At 36.4% G+C, this 20,308-nt stretch overlaps 1 protein-coding gene across 12 annotated transcripts in view; it reads right to left on the bottom strand.

Moving 5' to 3' along the window:
* LOC129780236 (ras-specific guanine nucleotide-releasing factor 2-like) overlaps positions 1-12,640 on the bottom strand; it is a 536,608-nt gene extending 523,968 nt beyond the window's left edge. For 10 of the 12 annotated variants that reach the window (XM_055788280.1, XM_055788278.1, XM_055788281.1 and 7 more), the window contains exon 1: positions 11,981-12,640. The gene's annotated coding sequence lies outside the window, so the exon portion shown is untranslated. Of the gene's footprint in view, positions 1-11,959 lie in introns of all 12 variants that reach the window. The other 2 variants (XM_055788276.1, XM_055788277.1) reach the window with 2 other exon arrangements.
* Positions 12,641-20,308: the final 7,668 nt, after the last annotated feature.

Below are 20,308 nucleotides of genomic sequence, written 5' to 3'. Positions count from 1 at the left end.
AGATTCTGAATCAGTAAAGATGCCGCTATCGCATGAACCTCGGACAAGTCAAAAACATCTTCCTTTACAAAATGGCGGCCGTTTAAAAAACAAAATGCGGTTTAAAACGTTTTTTCTTACGTTTCACAATTTTTTAAAAATAGTAAAATTTAAAAAATATTCTATTTTAGAGGTTCATGCGATAGAGAATGCTTGCAAATTGTATCCATATAAATTCGACATGAATCGGTTCCGTAGAACTTGAGATATCTTGTACGAAAAAACTTGTTTCGAGTTTGAAGTTCATTGTTATGGCCGTACCAGGTTACATACCGCATAACTAAAATGGATCTAACTCGATAAATAATAGGATTTTCGATAAGTCCTTTCTAGGGTATATTCTTTGATGCCTAAACTACAGAAATATGAAGGAATTTGTTTTTATTTTTTTCAAATTTCTAGACTAGAATACTCCCTTAATGCAGCGAGTTACCATGAAACACAAACCAGAAACTAGAATAATTTTGATATTGATGGACTCTCAACAATGAGTTGCTTGAACCAGCAGACTAGATTCAAACTTATCCAAAATGTTTGTTAACAAGACATAAACTGGAAGTATTTATACGTTACCCAAAGCAAATCCACGAGTGTGGAACCAGTTTGTCACCAACATAATGTAATTCTAATTCGTGTGATATTTTCCGAAACAATTCACAAAATGCAGTCCTAGTTTTTGACTACATGTGCCGTAAAAATTATAAGATAGGTGTCTTTCGTCTGTTATTTTTTGTTTGAACCTGTACATCTACACAGAGCCGCAAGACATGAAGTTATTCGTTAAACCTTTCCCCAAGAATGAGTGACAACTTTTGTTCATTTTAAGAACCGTTATTTATTATTCATAGAAGCAACTTTTTATTTCATGAACTGGTTTACTATACATTAAAATTCGTTTAGAAAAAGTATATACTTATACACAGTTGAATAACGTCTAAGATTAGTATAGTTATTTACTATGGTGGCTGACAGCAGGCAAATGACCGCAAAGAGTTAAAAAAAGTACTCTGAAATGAACTAAACATGCTCGAACAAGCCACTTGCTTTTAATTAATTCGTCAAGTTATCACCAATATAATAATTCGATAATTGAACCGTTCGTTCTTATAACGATTCAGTATCTTAAAAGCCTGTAATATGTATAAAAAAACACCCACTAGAAAAAAAATTTATAAGAATCATTCTTAAAAATTTGGTCAAGGGCAGTAAATGCAAATGTTTGGAAAAAAAATTACATAAAAGTTGAATGTTTGAGGACACGATACAATAAATTTTTGAATGCATTAAAGGAAAACATATTTGTTCAACCTAACTTAAGATTTAAGGCGGTATTCTAGTGTAGAGACACGAATTCCGGACTTTTTTCGTGCTCCGTAAAAATAAAACAAAGAATATTTTTACTATCCATTATATCATTATCTGTTCATCTATCTTTTTACAATAAAACAAAAATTAAACGAAGAAAAAATATTCATAAGAGTTGATGAAGTGAGATGCCTCAAAAACAAGAAGTGCCATGGCGTACACGATTCCAGCCCTTCTGGTTATCTGAAACAAAAAAATCGAACAGATTCTGAATCAGTAAAGATGCCGCTATCGCATGAACCTCGGACAAGTCAAAAACATCTTCTTTGACAAAATGGCGGCCGTTTAAAAAACAAAATGCGGTTTAAAACGTTTTTTCTTACGTTTCACGATTTTTTTAAAATAGTAAAATTTAAAAAAATATTCTATTTTAGAGGTTCATGCGATAGAGAATGCCTGCAGATTGTATCCATATAAATTCGACATGAATCGGTTCCGTAGAACTTGAGATATCTTGTACGAAAAAACTTGTTTCGAGTTTGAAGTTCATTGTTATGGCCGTACCAGGTTACATACCGCATAACTAAAATGGATCTAACTCGATAAATAATAGGATTTTCGATAAGTCCTTTCTAGGGTATATTCTTTGATGCCTAAACTAGAGATATATGAAGGAATTTTTTTTTCAAATTTCTAGACTAGAATACTCCCTTAATGCAGCGAGTTACCATGAAACAGAAACCAGAAACTAGAATAATTTTGATATTGATGGACTCTCAACAATGAGTTGCTTGAGCCAGCAGACTAGATTCAAACTTATCCAAAATGTTTGTTAACAAGACATAAACTGGAAGTATTTATACGTTACCCAAAGCAAATCCACGAGTGTGGAACCAGTTTGTCACCAACATAAAATTGGGCTATTACTTTCTCTTCGTTTAAAATATATACCGACGCGGACAGAAGCTGTAGCAGCAAACCAACAACTCAATCGCGAATGAATTCCGGCAGAGAAAATTTCCTCGGTAAACGAGGTTTCGTGCTTACGGTTAGCGGTGAGGAAAATTGGATAAATTTTTCGATAACGCAATAAAAATAAGGATATATTCCCGACCCCGCTATCCCAGATTGCATGCGCTTTCCTTCTCGGATCAAGACGGTGCGGAACGAGATACTCGTTTCTACATTGGCCCATTAAATTACAATTTCGTGCCGGATAAATAGCGAAATGAAATGTGGCTGTAGTGATGAATGATGTTGGCAAGTTTCTGCGTTCGTGTTTCGACAGGCCGTGACAGACATGTTGTAAATCTAAAACTTTGTTGTCGGAATAGATTATTTATTGAAACCATTTCTCACGATAATGGTTCAGGGCCAATATTGTCATTGTTTAGTTGCTAAGTTCGTTGAAAAAATTATATTTTACCACAAACGTCAAAATATATGTATTCAGATTTACAAAACCGAAAATACCCTACAAATCAAAACAAATATTTGTTCAATATTTGATTTACTATTCTGTTGTCTTTTTCTAGAGTTGTTTCTCCTACTCCAGGAGCGAGCTCGGACAACTAACCCTGGGTTAGCCATGCAATGTAGCTGTCAGCTTTTAACGTCATTTTGGTCATTAAATCTTATAGCCGCTCTTGGTGAGCGAGTTTTTCGGTAGCAGGGAAGAAATGGCTCGTTTTCGGTTCCCGTTATGGAGTAAATCCAAGACTGACTTCTTGGTTCATTTTATGTGAATTCGCATTCTGTTATTTTTGTAAACGATAAACACCACATTCAGCATGATGCGTCGGAGAATCATTCCTGGTACGATTTTATTGTTGTATTTATTGTTGTTTCCAGACGCAAACCCAAACAGCAAAAAACAAAATCTCGAATTATTTTTTTGCATTTTTAATATTTTTAAACTTCGAATCGCAAAATTGACTCCTCAACACAGCGTGAACTATCTCGGATCGCAAATAACGTATACTTTTAACGGTTCTGTCCCTTATTCTATTTTAGAGGCGAACAACTTGCAAAGTTTGAAGCTTCTCTAAAACAAAAAATAATAATTAACTTATTTTATTGTTAAACGCATCCCAAATGAACTATCAACGTCAACACACCATGTAAGCTCATTGCTGGCTAAAGAGCGACTGAATTTGATATGATAATAATGATGATGTGTTGCATTGTAGAGACTTGAAACTTTTGTAGTTCATGCGTCTCTGGCCATGAAACTACAAAAGATGGGGCCGATGGGGACACTTCAACCCAAACTTCTTCTCCAACTGCCTTGACAAAGACACTCAAAAGATACGAAGTTATGTTGAGTTTGGTATCTTCTGCCCTTCCCTTATATAGTATTCGTTCTTTCGATGTAACATGACATCAAGAGAGGGTTCCCGGAATAATTCGCCGCAGAAAACGATTGCAACAGAAACGACCACTTAAAAAAGTGTAATAGGTTAGTAATATTGTGGCGCGGTATTGTTTTCAACCCTCCTGTACTCGCGTGCAAAATCATAACACGTACACTCGCGCATGGTGTCACAGACCGAAAATTGAACTTCTCTGTTATGTTGCCATTGTGTATTTTTCAGACTTTATTGGCATTTATTTGAAGAAGAGGGTATGATTGAATAAAAAACTCCAAAAAATATATTTTCTTCGTCTTTATTATGTTTTAATTGTCATCTAATTCAGCCTCCTCAAAATAGAGTATTTTATGATACTCCAACACAAATATCGAGTTTCGAATTTTTCACTGTTATTAATTAAAAGTATGCAACTGAATATAATTCATGGAAGTAAGAAGAGCTATAAAATAACATAAAAACGTATCAATCGATTGTGGTTTCATTGGGGTAAGAATCAGAACAAAGCATAATTACCAGATGAGGTTCTAGAATATAAAGTTTGCATATTTCTAATATTTTTTGTCTCTGTTTTCTTGGTAAACTAAGAATCAATGCCTTTTTTTAGATGAGACGTAAAAAGATGATATAAAAGAATTTCTAGGAACTTGCTTTTCTTTTTCTCGTTTTCTTGTCGATATTGTCCATTATTAAAAAAATATCCCCGAAACTGTAACTGTCAAAAATTGCCATAAGCTTCCGATCAGTTTATAGTTTACTGTTTACAATTCTTACACAAGTGAAATTCTTTCACAAGTGTGTATATGTATGACCATTATATTTAGCGAATAACTATACGAAAGTCAAACATTTATATTTCGCTTTTGAACGTATGAATAAAACGACGAATTAATATATGGATCCGTTCAATCCAGTTACAAAAGGGACTGAAATCAAATAAAAATAGTCCGGTAATGATCTTATGCATTATATTCAATAAATGTTCCACGCCACTAACATTAATTCATACATTTCATTCAACAATATACTAAAATATGAAAAAAGGCACTTGTCCAAAAAAGTTACTCCTATACTCGCGTCGGTATGTCAGACCGAAAGTGTTAAAAAAGTGGCACACGTCCCCTTTGTACCAACACATGCGATACGCTAAACGATGACGAACGACGAATAACGAAGCTAGAGAGAATCGCAAAGTCGTAGTGTTGATGTTTTCTGAGAAATGAACGAATTATTGATTTCTCGGTCTGACAGACCAATGCGCGAGTATAGTAATGCTTCGAAATCCTGACGCTTAAGCGCTTACGAATATAACTTCAACTAATAAAAATATTGACATATCATAGCATGAAAAATTAGCGTTCCTATAGAACTAGAAGGCCTTCATCTAGGTTATGAATCACAGAATTCCACAAAATCATGTTATATTTGTTCAAAATTTGAAATTTCTTTCATCGTGTCGTGATTTTAAATCCGGACACTTTTGCTTTTTTAATCCGGACACTTGTTTTCTTTGCAATTCTTTGAGAGAAATTATTTATTAATTCTTTTAGAACTTATTAACAGGTGTGTCATAAGTAGCGGAACAAAATGGAAACACGTTTGGTACATTTTTTTTATTAATTCAATTATTTATTGTATTTCTACAAGATGACCACTACAAGATGGCGCCATATATATATTTTCAAAATCCTATCAATATGGGTATCAAATGAAAGGGCTTGATTAGTAGAATACAGTAATTTATGAAAAATATAAATCTAAGATGGCGGCCGCTACAACATGGCGGATTACATAGTTCCTCAGAACCCCATCAATATGGGTATCAAACGAAAGGGCTTGATTAGTAGAATACTGTTATTAAGGAAAGATGTAAATACAAGATGTCGGCTGCTACAAAATGGTGGATTACATATTTTCTCAAACCCCATCAATATGAGTATAAAATAAAGGGCTTGATTAGTAGAACACAATTATTGATGAAAAATGTAAATCCAAGATGGCGGCCGCTACAAAATGGAAGATTACATATTTCCTCAGAACTCCATCAATATGGGTATCAAACGAAAGAGATCGACTAGTATAACACGGTTCTTCATGAAAAATGCAAATCCAAAATTTTAAAGAAATTATAGAACGGTTTCATTGTAGAGTTAATATTAATGATACAGATAATGTACTAAGAAATAAAAAATAAATAAGGAAAAAACACTTTTTAGGTTCAACTGTTTCATTGTGATTCAACATAATAATAATACAGATGATGTACTAAAAGCTAAACAATAATAAGGCAAGTAGCAGTTAGTAGTTACCACACCCCTTTCTTCGTTAATCTAGGGCATTGATGTGACTAAAATAAAATCGAGGGACATGTAACGAAACATCTAACTGTAGAAAATTAAAATCTGACGTGGTTCATTTTGAATTTGTGTTCAAATAGTCAACCCCTTCATTTGATACACATATTGATGCAGTTTTGAAAAAAAAAATATTCTTTCCAAAACATTTTGTGATGGCGGCCATTTTGGATTTGCATTTTTCATGAACAACTGTGTTCTACTAGTCAATCTCTTTCGTTTGATACCCATATTGATGGGGTTCTGGAAAAATATGTTATCCACCATTTTGTAGCGACCGCCATCTTGAATTTACATTTTTCATCAATAATTGTATTCTACTAGTCAAGCTCTTTCAATTGATACTCATATTGATGGGGTTTTGAGAAAATATATAATCCACCATTTTGTACCGGCCGCCATCTTGGATTTACATTTTTCATCAATAATTGTATTCCACTTACCAAGCCCTTTCATTTGATACTCATATTGATAAGGTTTGGAAAAAATGTATATGGCGCCATTTTACGCTGGCGGCCATTTTGGATTTGAATTTTTCATAAATAACTGTGTTCTACTAGTCGATCTCTTTCGTTTGATACCCATATTGATGGAGTTCTGAGGAAATATGTAATCCTCCATTTTGTAGCGGCCGCCATCTTGGATTTACATTTTTCATCAATAATTGTATTCTATTAATCAAGCCCTTTCATTTGATACCCATATTATTGGGGTTTAGAGAAAATATTAAACCCGCCATTTTATAGCGGCCGCCATTTTGGATTTTCAAGATCATGAAACACGCAGTTTTATAATGACTGCAGAGATAAAGGTGTGTTCCAAAATTCAGATCAATCGGTCAACAGGAAGGGGGTTAAATTTCTATTACTATGTGGCAAAACTGGCGCCAAATCTGTCCGCAAGGCCGTGTTTTTTTTTTTTTTTTTTTCCCAAAATATATTTTTTATTAAGGCACATGTGGCGTTAGCCTGACGGGGCCGGGAGTCCAATATTTTGACAAATTTTGTCTTACAACTATGTTAGTAATATGTAACCGATTACTCGCGGTTGGCTCGAGGTTAGTATTACAAGTGTTCTCATAATTGGTATGTTGCAGTCTTCGATGCTCTATACGTGTGCCCGACACGGGCTACCTCCTATTGGGATGCAGCTGACCATTAATCAGCAACGCTCCCTAGTCTGTACCCCATATCTAGCGTGGTGCGTCTTTCTCGACTCGAGGAATCCAGGATAGAATGGTCACTAGCCGGCGCAATCATCAGTTCGTGTAGAGTTGTCATGAGCGGTACAACCTTTGGCTCTTGTTGAATGATCAGTGGACTGCACAACCTTTGGCCCGTGCATCTGTAAAGAGTGTGTGTATGTATTGCCGCGACTAAGTAAAAGTTTATCGATCGCTAGGAGGGATATGAAACGGGGACACAACGAAGGAAACATCATTAAACGTTGACATCGGCGTTTCTGAGGAACAGGTATAGATGAAGCAGAAGATCAGGATCCCGGCTACCTAAGATATCCCGGACGGGGATATCCGATTGTCTGCCTTTTGCTCTCAGTGCTCTAGAGAGCTGAGAGCGAGCAGCATGGAACCGGATACACGACCAGACAACATGCTCGATGTCGTGGTAGCCATCGCCACAATCACAAAGATTGTTTGCTGCGAGCCCAATGCGATAGAGATGCGCGTTTAGGTTGTAGTGATTGGACATAAGCCGAGATATCACGCGAATGAAATCACGACCTACATTCAATCCCTTAAACCATGCACTCGTCGAGACCTTAGGGATAATCGTGTGTAACCAACGACCGAACTCATCTTCACTCCACATGCGCTGCCAACTAACGAGTTTGTCCTGACGAGGAATGTGAAAAAATTCATTATAGGCAATTTGCCTTTCAAAAAGTGTGCCTTCTGAAGCGCCCACCTTAGCTAGCGAGTCCGCTTTCTCATTCCCCGGAATCGAGCAATGAGAGGGAACCCATGCTAAGGTAATCTTGAATAATTTTTCGACCAAAACACTCAATAGATGTCTTATTCTTGTTAGGAAATAAGATGAGCGTTTATCAACTTTCATTGAGCGGATTGCCTCTATTGAGCTGAGACTGTCTGAAAAAATAAAATAATGGTCGATGGGCAGTGTTTCAATGATCCCTAGAGCATAGTATATCGCACCCATTTCTGCGACATACACGGAACAAGGATCTTTGAGTTTGAAAGAGGCACTGGAATTTTCATTGAAGATGCCGAAGCCAGTGGACCCGTTTATGTATGAACCGTCAGTAAAGAACATTTTATCAGATCCAACTTTCCCATATTTTTCCGAAAATATCGACGGAATAACATTGGAGCGTAGGTGATCTGGTATTCCATGGATTTTTTGTCGCATGGACAGATCAAAAACGACAGAGGAATTGCAAAAGTATGGGAAGCAAACTTGGTTGGAGATGCCTGGTGAAGGGTGCACGTCGTGGGTAAGGTACTCATGGTATAAAGACATAAAACTTGACTGAGGAGTCAGCTGGAGTAGATTTTCGAAGTTATCAATCACCAATGGATTCATGATCTTGCAACGGATGAGAAATCTGTAGGATAATTCTGTGAACCGAAGAGTAAGCGGGGGTACTCCTGCCAAAACTTCGAGACTCATCGTATGTGTCGAATGCAAACACCCCATGGCTATACGCAAGCAACGATATTGTATTCTCTCCAGCTTGAGAATATGAATCCTGGCAGCTGATCGTGGCCGTGGTTATCGAAAGAGAAAGTCAATGGAAGAGAATCGATCAATGTACCGTTTTGTCTCAAATTTCGAACACTTAAGCTTAAGTTTAAACATTAAACAGTGTCTCATTACTCAAAATGGTACTTTTTTCGCAAAATTAATGTGGTTTTTGGATACAATAGAGCCTTTTCTTTCATTTGGCTACCATAAAATTTATTTACAAATTCATATTCATGGTGGAAAACTAAAAATATGTTTGATTACATTTGTCTCAAATTCCGAACACCCAAAATGCAAAACTATTGAGCTACTAGACCGATTCAGATGATTGAAATGAAGCTTACACCACAAAGAATGTCAGGGTATTTATTATTCAATTATTGAAAATATTAGGGTTCAGAAAATTTACATTTAAAAAGGAACTGTTCGGTATTTGAGACTGTTCGAAATTTGAGACAAAACGGTAGATAAGTCGTTTTCGAAAGCTATACGGGAACGGAATGGAAGAATGCTTCTTGATGCATTGTGAAGTATGTGCGAGTAAAATCGAACTCATTTATTCGTTACATTATTCACTTGTATTACTTTTGGTAGGCACTTTGTACTGCATATCTCATCCTTCATCGCAATCCACAAAGGAACGAACAGCGGCATGGACATTCCCTTCTCGCTGACAGAAGCCACCTTGCTCTCGGTCTCGCCTTAGCAAGCTTACATGTGAACCATAATTGATTTTCGATGGTGCTAAATTTACCTAGGAATACAGCGTGGAAACATTGATGACGATTCGGAAACCTCGACCTCGACCTCGACGAGAGTGAACTATACTCTCACAGCATATTCTAATTCGTTCATCATTCAAAATGTATTTGTTTTTTTTTTATGTTTCTATGCTGTTTGTAACATTTGTCAATTCTGATTACAGCAATTACAGCAATAAATTATCGCGATATAACGCTATGATTATTTCTTTTTTTATATATTCAAGCAAAAGGCGGACAAAAACAGTAGGTTGTTATGGTACGTGCCAAAAACTTTGAAGCACGTGTTCTCGACTTTTCATGTTTTCTCTGAATTAACGTGTGTTATTGAGAAAAAAAAACTACTACCGAACCTGTTTGGAATAAATGACAGCTCGCTCTTTTTTCTATTTCATCAAAAAAAATTGTTTTCAAAGTTTCATACCAAACAAAAGCTATTTTTATGGTGAAAAGGAATATTTATATTTTCAAGCCCACTTAAAACGAATGTTTTGCATTTGTTCCGTTTGTTTAGTTCACCCAGAAAAAAACAATTATAATGAATAAATAAACTTTTTTTTTGTTTTAAACTAAATTATCTGTATCATTCACGCCAAAAGTAATATTATATATTAACTCATGTACATACAGGTCGGACCCGACTATTTGTATAAACTCGATTCGATATGACTAAATTATACACAATTTTAGAATCGATTATATACAGTTTCAAAGGCAAATATTTTTATATTTAAAATGAGTTTCAAGGAAAGATTGAATATTTCACGTTAAGGTGGAAGTTAATTGGCTATTCTAAGTACAGTGTAAGAAAAATCGCGATTTATTAAGATACTAATTGAACACTCACCCGGGCTTGTTTAAAAGAATATTAAATTCAAAAGTAGCTAGAGAGCCTTTCTTTGGTTCATAGAAACAATCAAGTTTATTATGCATTTTTGTGGCAAAAATAATAATAACACCTGAAAAACCACCAACTTTTAAGTTTTTACTTCTTAAATGTTACTTAAATCCCCTAATGTAGATGTTTTACAACTGTATCCTGTACCAAATTCTCTTATCTTTCAAATGTAAGCTTTTTGATTAAAGCCTTTGTTTTACACTGGCGTTGATGTATTTTTTTTTCTTCAAATGAGATCCTCTATCACCTTTGTGAAAGATTCCATATATGCATGAAAAATATATGTAAGGAAGGAATTTTCTTATTAAAGGGGTTTATTCACAAATTAAATTCTTCATTTATACTTTAAATAAACAAAAAAAAATGTACATAAAACAATGAAAAAAATTTATTCCATTATCAACGGTGACAAGCAAATTGTAGACTTCACACAATCGAGTCCGACCTGTACATGTGTTTGTTGATTAGGCATAGTTCAATTAATTTTCCCTTCCAGAAAAATTGAAAAGATACGTATTTTTGAAACCTTTTAATGCTTGTCCTCTTCTTAACTATTTGATTGCGAATTAATAGAACATTGTTTTTGAGTGTTAGAATTGAGTGCATCGCCAAAAAAAAACAAATAGCTTTTTTATATAATCTCGTATTCATGACAAATGTGACCCCTCGTACTAAGTATGTTGTTTTGTTAAAGTTCTCCTTAAATTAACTTTCAATGAATGGAAAAAAAGGAAAAAAAAACAATTTGTCGATAAGTATTGGATGTAAAATGAAATCCACTAATAAATTCTAAAAATTGTTTTAAAATTGATATTTTCATAAATTCGTATATATTTTCTGTGATAAAAAATCGACGAGTCCACATTATCATACAAATTGAATTATGACAACAAAAATGGAGTCTATATGAATAAGATCCATTGTCATTCTATTCGTACTTCAATTCATTTAACTAGCACTATCAACGTACCAATGCTTCTCCCTGTTGTTACATTGATTTCCACAAAATTAATGAGATGGTACCTATTCCGTCTCTCAAACGACCAAGGCCACAGTACAACAATTGGATGTACCCTGCGATACTCCCAACGACGTAACGAGGTAACTGAACAGTAGCAATGTGGGTCGCCACCGATGGTAAAAAATGAAATATATCCAGCAAACAGTCCTCGAAACGAGTTGTCTATATTTATTGAAAACCAGTAATAAGTTAATTACATTCAGCACTTAGTAAACTCGAATAAATTCCAAGAGGCACCTGTTGTAATGATAACTTCTTGCCATTGGGCTATTTTTAACGGGAACCCTCTCAAGATTGACAAAGGTATCTTCCATTATTCTTCACATCCTTTCAGAACATCGAAAACTTTTTCCCATTGCTCAGCTCACTCTAAAATTCTACTGCTCAAATTGAAGACTTCCCGTAGCTAGCGACGAAACCACTCAAATTGCCTGTCAACTAAAAAAATGTTTTCATACGCCAACAAACGAAACAACAATAATAAATTACCATTAAAAAAGAACCACTCACACTTTTCTTCCTGTTAGTATTTGGCCAGACTTAAATATCCACGAGAAACGCAAAGTGTTTGTAGAATCACTTTTAATTGCAATCGACAGGTGGTTTATGGTTGCATAATTACACACCGAGAGAAACCACTAGTTGAGCAGCTAACGAACCATGATGAAGAATAAAACAAACAATTTCAATCGCTTGGGAAAAACGACGTCGCGCGTTGCTGCCCTCCACCCTTCACTCATATCCACAGCAGCGTACTTACAAGTTCAAATACACCTGATGTGAAACAGTGCTTCACGCTCCAAATGGGCGTAGGGATAAATCTTCTCCTATTTGGAGCAATTTTTGCCTGCTGTCGTCAATCCTTTTTTTTTCATTCCTTTTGCTTGCGATGTTGCCTTTTTTTTCTCACTAATGTGTTTTTCATTTGCTCCGCTGATATCCTTGTGCACTGTGAACCACCATCCGACACCTCCCAGCACTATTTATAGAAACACTTCTGTGCGACCGAAAAATCCGACACTGTCCTATCGATGCTGTGAAAAAAGATCTTCCATCGTTCCTCGTTCGACCCAAAATGTGTGCAGGTAGAACCAGCCAACAGAAAAAAAACAGGAGCAAATCCACAGTCCACGATATCCTTGGCGGATGTTGCGTGTCGAGCGCGTCGAGGGTAGTCTACGACTAAAACGGAAAATTTTCATTTTCTCTCGAGTACCATTCGAAAATTTCCACCAAGCTCCCCGGTACCTGGCCAGGGATGACGGATGGAGGAGTGAGAGTCAGCGCGAAAGGAAGAGAATTTGAGAGGCTGCGAAGAAGAGTTCCCAACACATCCTGCCCGGAGAGGACAATAGGGGACGCAGCGAAGATTCGCAAGCTGGAAACCGTATGTTCATATCCGTTTGTTGGGCCAATGGCTCGCAGCAGGTGCTCCACGAATGCTGCTAATATGAGCACTGAGTGTTCACGAGAGAAACAACAGGATCGCTGAAGACTCGCACACAGAGAGGAATGGGTTGTTCAAAATATTATGGCCCAAAAAGGCTCATAACGTTAATTATCCGACGAGCGAAATGAAGACATCTGTTCTCACAGAATTTTCTAGGAGGGGCAATATGCATTGACCGCACAACAACATAAAATCATAAAACCTTTAAAGAGAAGAATAAATCTTATAATCTGCAATCTGGTTTTAATAATAAGTTCACAACGGTTCACAATGTTTTGTTTTTGTAAATAATCACATATAATGCGGCGAGTATAAATGTTCTAGAATAAACGAGAACGCATGGTGTTTCGTTACAAATACTTTTCGAACAACATGAAGCTCTATTTTAAAGATCGCAGTTTTTTTTACCACTGAAACGTTGCGATTAATGAAACAAGTGACTAGTGTTTATCCGATAGCTAAGATAATGAGTGATGTACTCTTTTTGTAGACTGTCTTGAAGGTGAATGACGACCAACATTTCTAAGAATCGAATCATCTAGAAATCGAAGACAACATCAAGTGTCTATACAATCTGCGTCTAATGATAAAAAGTAGGTCTCTCAATGCAATCAATAATGTTTGGGTAAATAAAGAATAAAGAATTCGTTGAATGATTTCTCCCATTCATAAGGAGTACGTTCTATCCAAACGGCTAAATCTGGGTTCTGCAACGTTTTGAAGTATTTTTCCTTGCGTATTTACCGTATTTTTCCAGAAAGCCGCGGAGAAAAAAATTAGAGCTTACTGCTCACCGTTCGAGATTTGTGACTTTTTTGTGCGATTTTCATCGGACAACGCATTTTAATTCGACGTTATGTTCAACAGAATGTTTTCATCTAATGCTAAGAAAGGTATTTTCGCCGAAAGTGAAGCGCCAAGGATACTCAACACATGCCCAACGACAAGGATATTTTGCTCCATGAATCCGATGTTTTATTTACAAGTCCCTTGCAATATTTTCACAAAATCATAATCAACAATCGATATGCACGTTGGGTAATAGACGTGGTAATCATCTCGGCGGCCTAGGCCGTTAAATGGAGACTTCATTATTTTTATTTCATAGGTTCGCCCTTGAAGAAGCATGGTGTCCAAGACCACAGTTAACGTAACAACTCCACGAAATTATAGCCAGCGAGGCACAAACAATACAGAAAATTAAGAATGAAACTCTTTAGTACAAATACATATTAGGTAACACTGACAAGGGCTGGTGAATGAATACCCTTCACTAAGTGAGGGTCTAGAACACAGTTAGTTTGTACAGTATTTCATAGCGAAATTACATTTACAAAGCTCCCGAGAACACTCAGAAGGGTAATAGAAAATCCGAACCGAATCGGGTAACTCATTCACGATTTTTCAGTCATCCAACTAGCGACCAAATGGCAGCGCCAGCGAGGCTTTATAAGTGGCCTTTCTCAAGGCCGAATGTTTATTTCACTTTTCCGAATGGGCGAAAAAATAAATGAAGTCTGAGATTCTCAGAAAGTCTCATTTCAAAACATTATCATCATTACACCAATGAATCCGCACACGCTCCTATATTCTCAGAAGCTCTTATATTGTCAAGAGCACTCGGTATGCATCGCACACATTCTCCTGGTACTAGACATAGTGTGGCCCCAGGCAATTGCACAGTTGCTCCCGCATCACCGTTATCTATTTGATAACGCATAACACATATCCACAGTGATTCAATCATACCCAACCATTCTCCAAAGAACGGTATCAAAACATACGGGGTACGTCGTATTCAATATTTCTCTCCTGCTTTGCTTCTACCCGTCAGTGCAAGCTCTGCACTATGCCCACTTCGCACTTATTCTGACAATCCATTCTGAATGCGAAAAATTTTGCACGTTCGTTCAATACAATAGGGAAAAAGAAACCAGGACTAGCACAATATTTATCTTAATTTCAGAGCCATCTGACCCATATTTATAGATTTTTGTGATTTCCATAGTTTGCTTTTAAGTATTAGGTATATCGGTAAGTTTCTCCGGTTTTACAACAGATGGCGTAACTTGATTATTATTCCATAAAACAAATTTCCAGAAATACGTGGGAAAACTACTACCATTGCGCGTCTTTTGCAGTATATGTCAAAAATTTGAAGCGTAAACAACATAGTTATTTGCCACTTCGAATATGTCCAATTTCGTACCAACGAGAGTATTTTTGCGGGGAGTGCGGAAAGTCATCGCATTTTGGTGGAAGTTTATGGTGACCATGCTCCAACTGAGTGAACGTGTCAGTCGTGGTTTGCACGGTTTTTTTTTTATCCCTTTTGTTTATTTTAGGCTCATTAGGCATTTTAGCTGTAACAGAGCCGAATTTTAATGGTGTTAAATTTTTTGGGGCAATAAATTACAAACATTCTCATACACTTTTTATCGTTCGAACGAAGTGATTGTCATAACACTTCGCTCAATCGGCGAAGGCAAAAATCATTGCACCCAACCGCAACGCTCTCGTTTTCGAAATTATGAAGTTTCATTCCAGTACAGGCGCAACAATGATGCGGTGCAAATATACAGCAGAACTATCCACCAGAACGGCATAAAAATCGGCGTGGTGCATCATCCGAGCAAAAATGTACCACTGTATGAGATATCTATCTTCCATTCTCCATTGGTATCGAACAAATGAGCTATGTGTGCCATCGGAATAAGAATAAGAAAGACTGCTCTCTGCTAGCTGGAGCGAGACTGAAACTCGAAAAATGATGAACATGATTTGAATTATGGAGACTTCAAAATTTCTCAGTTCATTCACCTCTGGCTTTGAAAAAACGCCTATTGAGAAAACCAAAGTAATCTATCGGCCTTGAAAAAGACCATTTGGAAAGTCGCGTTGTCGCCTGGCCATTAGCTGGATGACTGATGAATCGTCAATGCTGTGAAATCTCCAATAGCTTGTTTATACTCAGTAAATAAAAAACAAGCGAAATGAAACGATCTTAAATTGCAATATTTTCTCTATCCACATTGTCCATAGGACGAAAGTGTTACTTGCTACCTCTATTCCGTAAAAACTTGCCCTGTTTTCTAGTTTGGCACAATTACTGAAAGACGTAGTCAAAAAAGTTTAGTAAAGATTTCTAAAATTTTCGTTATTATTTCGTTAACACCACATGGGCCAACCAGAAGAGCCACATGCGACCCGCGAACCTCAGGCTGAGTATAGCTGCTCTAGAGTGTCAGACAAAAGCGAAGTTTTCAAAATGATGATCGTCATTAGGAAGCACTGTTGAAAATGTGATATTGATAACGGAGTTATGAATTACAGGATATGTCAAGAATACCATTCTAAAACTATAAGTTTTGACGTAGAACCACGTCTTTCATTAAGAGTGCCAAATCAGAAAACAGGTCACGTTTTTATGAAATAAAGTTAACGGTTATAACTATTTATGCCGCGAACGGATTTTGGCGATTTACATACCAAACGAATCGGAAATTCCCTAAGATTTGTTTGATATGCTAGACATTACAATTCCATGGTGTGTAAATGGTTAAAATTCATGAAAACTATAAGCGTTTCCATTTTCCCGTACATTTGTTCTGTCCATTTGTGTGCTTTCCCGAACAGAGCTGTCAATAACGTGCAACTTATGGACGAGCAACGAAGGGGAATCGCAAGACTTAAAGTCTCCGTGAACAAAGGAAAAGAAGAAGAACGAAGTGGAATATTTGCCTAGAGTATAAACAGTGGATCTCGCTGAGGCAAACTTTCATTCTTCTAGTGGACACCGACTGAACAACATCGTTGCTGGGCAAGCCGGACGGTGAGGAGTGGAGGAGTGGAGGAGTAATACGAGGAAAAAGTAAAGTTTTCCAAGAGAAATGAAAGTCTCACATCTCTTAGTTTCGGATTGAGCTGTGGACGCGACCAAATTACTGACTTTATTTATCTGGGTTCGCGTGCCAGTTTCAATACTCCCTTAAACTAGGATTGCATTTGCGCTAATCTTGATCATAATGAAGCAGTGCCACTCTTTTCTAGGTTTTTGAGATAACAGAAAGAGTTTATTTCCTTTAATTAGTCACCAAGAAAGTAAATGTCGTTCTGGAATTTGGTATGTGATTTGGATTCGCTTGTCAGTAGCAAAGCTTTCTCCACTAAGGATGATAACTGCGCTTATCTCGAGCATGTATTGTTCTGCGAGGACAAAAAATAATTAATCAAATAATAGTCGTGAAATGATACTACAAGAAAAAAATATTTCAGGGCGATCAAACTGGTAGAATGGTTATTTTTAAAATTTCGTAGCATTATAAAATACTATTCGCATTTATAAACAAGCGACTTGAATTTAACACAGGGTAGTTCTACGTGAACGATGCGGCCGTGTCTTGGACAAAACGTCCTATAATTTTTAGTTTTGAAAAGTCCATACTTGTTTTTGGATCAATATGTGTAAACGTAACGCAAAAAAAACAACTGGAAAATTCAGTTTTTACCTTCTCCCCAAAGTTTGTATTGATGAAGAAAATATAGTTCTAACGTATTTAATTAATCAATTTATTCTACCGGTAAATTTCTTCGTTTTTTGTTCAAAAATTAATGCTTCATTCTGCAAAAATGGCTTCAAATTTAATATTCAAAGTATTGCCCATCGCTATTCACAAATTAGCAACACCAAATAGACAGAATAACCTTCTGCCCGTGAATATTCCGCGCAGCCGTCGATGTTGATGCATGGCCGAAGTATCCATCGCCAGTAACGATTCGATGCAAAAAACCCTTTCTTTTATGCCGTTGGAGCAGTTATTCGTACATGAAAAACGGCGTTCGATTTCTCGTGGCTTCAATTCATACGGCACCCAATGTCCTATCTTTCGGATCATTCCCATTGCTTTTGAACGATCGGATATGGTTTGCTGAGCTATTTCAAGTGTATCTGCAAGTTCTTGTTACATTTGTGACGGATCTTGATCGAGTAAAGTCTCCAATTATTCATCTTCAAACTTTTTTGGCGGTCCGGAACGTTCTTCGCCTTCCAAGTCAAAATTACTACTTTTAAACTGTGCAAACCACATCTGTCTCGTTTGCTCAGTTGGAGCATGGTCACCATGAACTTCCACCAAAATACGATGACTTTCCGCAGCTTTTTTCTTCATATTGAAGTAACGAAGTAACACTCCCCGCAAAAACAGTCTCGTTAGTACGAAATTCGACATATTCGAAGTGGCATAAAACTATGTTGCTTACGCTTCAACTTTTTGGCATATAATGAAAAAGACGCGCAATGACAGTAACTTTACAATGAATGTCAGGAAATTTATATCACTGGGATAATAATCAAGTTACGCCATCTGTTGTAAAACCGAAGAAACTTACCGGTACACCTAATAGTTTGTTACCTGGAACGTTCCAGTAAGACCGTTTACTGGAAAAATATGTTCGGTTGCGTGAAAAGTTTCCCTTTGTTGATAATGTGATTATAATAATAATAATGAAATAATGATGAATTCTTTAAACGTGCAATTATTGCAATTGTTCAAATTATCTCACAAATTTTGAAAAAGTTCTTGAAATCTACTGTAATTTACCGAATGAGGTTAGTTAGCCTTGTTCATTTTATCCATTTATCGTGGACTTCCAAAATATGTGAACGGAAGAATTGCTAAACGATCGATGAATTTTACATTTCCCTCTGAAGTTGTTGTATCTTCCAACTGTACGTACTTCTCGAACCGCGGATTGGCTTGATTCGATGAACTTCAGACACTCAGCTTTGATTTTCACATGCAAGTTGAATGCATATCGTTCAATCAACGTTAACACAGAGAGTTGTAATCAACATTTTGCAAACGGTATACCTATAAGTTCAGTGAGCTGAAGATATGAAGGGATATCTTACAATGCAGTCTTTAATAATCGAGCCAAAGCGTTGTGTTCATACCGTTTTTGAAGACCGCACACATTCCAGAGAGCAAAAATACTTGCGGGTACAAAAGTCAAAAATCGATACTCTGGGACGTTTTTTTGGAACACGAAGCAAAACGTATGGTTTTGGGTGCCAATGAAAATCGTCATATCGATTTTTCATACAGGACTTCCTGCGAAATTTTGATTTACACGAAAAAATACCCTAAATAAAATATTAGCTCAATCGGACTTTATTTACTAGTGTCGCAAACGTTAAAATTTAAATATTTTTTTCGAAAACATATTCGAAGTGGCATAAAACTATGTTGCTTACGCTTCAACTTTTTGGCATATAATGAAAAAGACGCGCAATGACAGTAACTTTACAATGAATGTCAGGAAATTTATATCACTGGGATAATAATCAAGTTACGCCATCTGTTGTAAAACCGAAGAAACTTACCGGTACACCTAATAGTTTGTTACCTGGAACGTTCCAGTAAGACCGTTTACTGGAAAAATATGTTCGGTTGCGTGAAAAGTTTCCCTTTGTTGATAATGTGATTATAATAATAATAATGAAATAATGATGAATTCTTTAAACGTGCAATTATTGCAATTGTTCAAATTATCTCACAAATTTTGAAAAAGTTCTTGAAATCTACTGTAATTTACCGAATGAGGTTAGTTAGCCTTGTTCATTTTATCCATTTATCGTGGACTTCCAAAATATGTGAACGGAAGAATTGCTAAACGATCGATGAATTTTACATTTCCCTCTGAAGTTGTTGTATCTTCCAACTGTACGTACTTCTCGAACCGCGGATTGGCTTGATTCGATGAACTTCAGACACTCAGCTTTGATTTTCACATGCAAGTTGAATGCATATCGTTCAATCAACGTTAACACAGAGAGTTGTAATCAACATTTTGCAAACGGTATACCTATAAGTTCAGTGAGCTGAAGATATGAAGGGATATCTTACAATGCAGTCTTTAATAATCGAGCCAAAGCGTTGTGTTCATACCGTTTTTGAAGACCGCACACATTCCAGAGAGCAAAAATACTTGCGGGTACAAAAGTCAAAAATCGATACTCTGGGACGTTTTTTTGGAACACGAAGCAAAACGTATGGTTTTGGGTGCCAATGAAAATCGTCATATCGATTTTTCATACAGGACTTCCTGCGAAATTTTGATTTACACGAAAAAATACCCTAAATAAAATATTAGCTCAATCGGACTTTATTTACTAGTGTCGCAAACGTTAAAATTTAAATATTTTTTTCGAAAACCTCGATTTCCATTACTCCCCCCATGGGTGATTTTTCGGTTTTCAAAATATTTAAACTTTGACGGCTGGGTGACACTAGTGAATGAAGTCTGATTGAGCTAATATTTTATTTAGGGTATTTTATCGTGTAAATTTTTCGTCAAGAGATTTCCGCCGACTTGCCCTGTGCTCACGA

Source organism: Toxorhynchites rutilus, chromosome 3, assembly GCF_029784135.1.
Source record: "Toxorhynchites rutilus septentrionalis strain SRP chromosome 3, ASM2978413v1, whole genome shotgun sequence".
In the NCBI taxonomy this organism is placed as follows: Eukaryota; Metazoa; Arthropoda; class Insecta; order Diptera; family Culicidae; genus Toxorhynchites; species Toxorhynchites rutilus.
This window is presented reverse-complemented; position numbering and strand designations above follow the sequence as displayed.